Below are 2670 nucleotides of genomic sequence, written 5' to 3'. Positions count from 1 at the left end.
TAAGGTTTATCTTTTACTTGGATAATCATTATTATCAAGATAAACTATAATTCCAGCTGTTGATTCGTCATCTCCAGCTGTCATTATCTATGTGGTGATTTCATCCTTATCTTCATGTCTTCATTGCACGCTTGGATGAATACTTAGAAAATATTCTAAGTGTTACTCTGTCCATCGTATCTATGAGAATACTTTCCATCGCATCATCCATCGGTCCGCTGGTTGAACTTCAACCATCGGTCCAATGGTTGGTCTTTCCATCGATGCTCTGGATAGTCTGTCCATCGATCCAGACTTAGTCGATTCTGCCTTGATATCTCCATTGGTCTTCTGGTTCTTCATCACTTATTGTTTTTCATTACTTTTTACATTTTGCATTATGGGTTCTAACAATCTCCCCCTAAGTAATGAAATAACAAAGTCTAATGTAAACACATATGAAGAACATACACTAATATAGAAGAAAAACATCAATTCCAAATTTTTCATTGGATGATGAATTTTCTGTACAAGACTGAAAACAAATTTACATCAAGGCAAAAAAATACACAAAAGTTCCATCTCTTCAAGGATTACCCGAGTATATTTCTCTAAAGCGCAGGAGTAATCTTCTGTATGCAATGACCATTAAGATTTCTTGAAGGAGATGGCTTCCCTCTTCCCTCGGTACGTGGCTTCTGCCCAGTCTGTCTCTAATATTTTTCTGAAACCATTCAAGTGTTTCAGTTGAGTACTTGAAGGCTTCAGACATTCTAATGAACTTTTTAACCCCAAACTCATTCTTGTAAACAAGTCCGAGTTCAGGTTGAGTCAAGACTGAGGCAGAGCGTATCTCCTGCAGGCCCTGGAAATTTTCATCTGGTGGAGTGCAGGATAGTCTCTCAATGCCCAGCCTAAAAGCAATTTCAAAGTCACTTTTGGCTCGATGCTTCACCAGGGACTCCATTGTCTTGGCAATAGCTCTGTTCGCCATTCCGAATAGTATCCCATGATCTAGTCGTTGAGCAGTGTAGGCATATAACTCTATCAAGTCATATAGATTGAGGTTGATGAGGTCGTTCTCGTTGAAGACGCTAACTTCCCCATGGGCTCTTTCCACTCTGAACCCGATGTAGCGTATAGCTCTGTTGGCAAATGACTTGACTTTTAAGACTATGACTCTTCTTATACCATCGTTCGAAAAGACAGCTCGAGGATCTTGAGTTGTCTGTCTTACGAAACGATGATGCAGAAGGTTCATCGACTTTGGCGATAGGATTGGCGAATTGGTTGACAGGCTTTCTTCTCGATCATGATACATGTGTTGATGGATATTCTCCATCATTATTGGTTCCCTGGGTGGCAATTGAGGTTTTCTCCTCATCGACTCCATTTGCTGAATGATCTCGTCCACTAGGCCTTGTGGAGGATGCCTCGAGGAAGAGGGAATATCCGCTTGCACCATGGGTTGTGTTTCGGTTTGGGGAGATGGTTGGTTTTCTTTGGTTGGTTGGGTGGTTTCAGGTTCATGGGTTTCTATTGGTTGTTGGGGTGATGAAGGTTGGGTTGTTATAGGTTCTGGTTGTTGGGGTGATGATGGTTGGGTTATTATGGGTTTTGGTTGTTGGAAGAGAATGAAGGGTTGAGTTGAGCGAGGTGTTGGTGAAGGGGTTAAGGATAGGTTTATTGTGGGTGTAGAAGGAAGAGGTTGATGTGTTTGAGGGGTGGTTGGTTCTTCATCGGTTGAGGAACTCAACACGATGGGCTCTGGGGTAGTAGCTAAGGGAACCTGGTTAAGCAGTTCATCATCAGAGGGCGAGACCTTTGGTTCCCTCGCTTGGGTTTCTTGGGTGGATGGTTGTTGTGGTGATGGTTGCTGTGGTGCAGCGGATGTAGATGTGTATGCAGCTGCCGCCTCTTTCTCCCCCTCACGAGGTCCAAGGCCTTGATCATCGGGGTCTTGGTCGTCGTGGCATTGTCTTTTGTTTGGGCGGCTGCTTGAGCAAGAGGCTTGGAACCTCTTCTTCTTCTTTTCCCTCCTGAGGAATGTAAGATATTCCCTTAGGGTTACCTTTCTGCGACTCTCCTCCATTAAATGAAGGAAAGAAGTTGTGCGGCGTTGTTCATCGGTCAACATTTGAGTGAGAGCCCTTGTTGGATGGATGGCCCGATGAACGAACTTTGCACTGATCTCGTTGAACGAGGAGACCCGTGCTCTTGACAAAGCTTGCATGTCCGCCCTGGTGGCGAACTCGGTGGTGGAGTTAGAGGCTGAAGTTTGTGGAGGCATGGTTGAGGTGGAAGTTGGTGGGGGAATGGGGAGGTTGATGATTAAATCTCTCACCTCTGCAGTTAAGGTAGAAAAGGCTTCATCGAATAAGGGGCCTGCAGAGGGAGGAGGTGGTTGAAGGGTGGGTTGGGGTAACTGGGCAAGGATAGCAGCGGGGAGTTGGGTAAGGGTGTCTTGGATAGTTGTCATTTGTTGGGTGAGGGTGGCGAGGGTTTCATCGACTGAGGAAGTGGAAGGTTGGTGAGGTTGGGGAATTTGGGAGGTAATGGAGGCGGGTAGTTGATGAAGGTTGCGGATGAGGGTTTGGAGTTGGGAAATTATGTAGGTTAGGTTTTCATCGGTCTCAGTTGCCTGAGCCGTGAGGGTGGCAAGGGATTGGATTATGACTTGGTTGCGTTGGG

This window comes from Cynara cardunculus, assembly GCF_001531365.2.
Source record: "Cynara cardunculus var. scolymus isolate 2C chromosome LG 17, CcrdV1, whole genome shotgun sequence".
Taxonomy (NCBI): domain Eukaryota; kingdom Viridiplantae; phylum Streptophyta; class Magnoliopsida; order Asterales; family Asteraceae; genus Cynara; species Cynara cardunculus.
Note: the sequence above shows the minus strand (reverse complement) of the source record.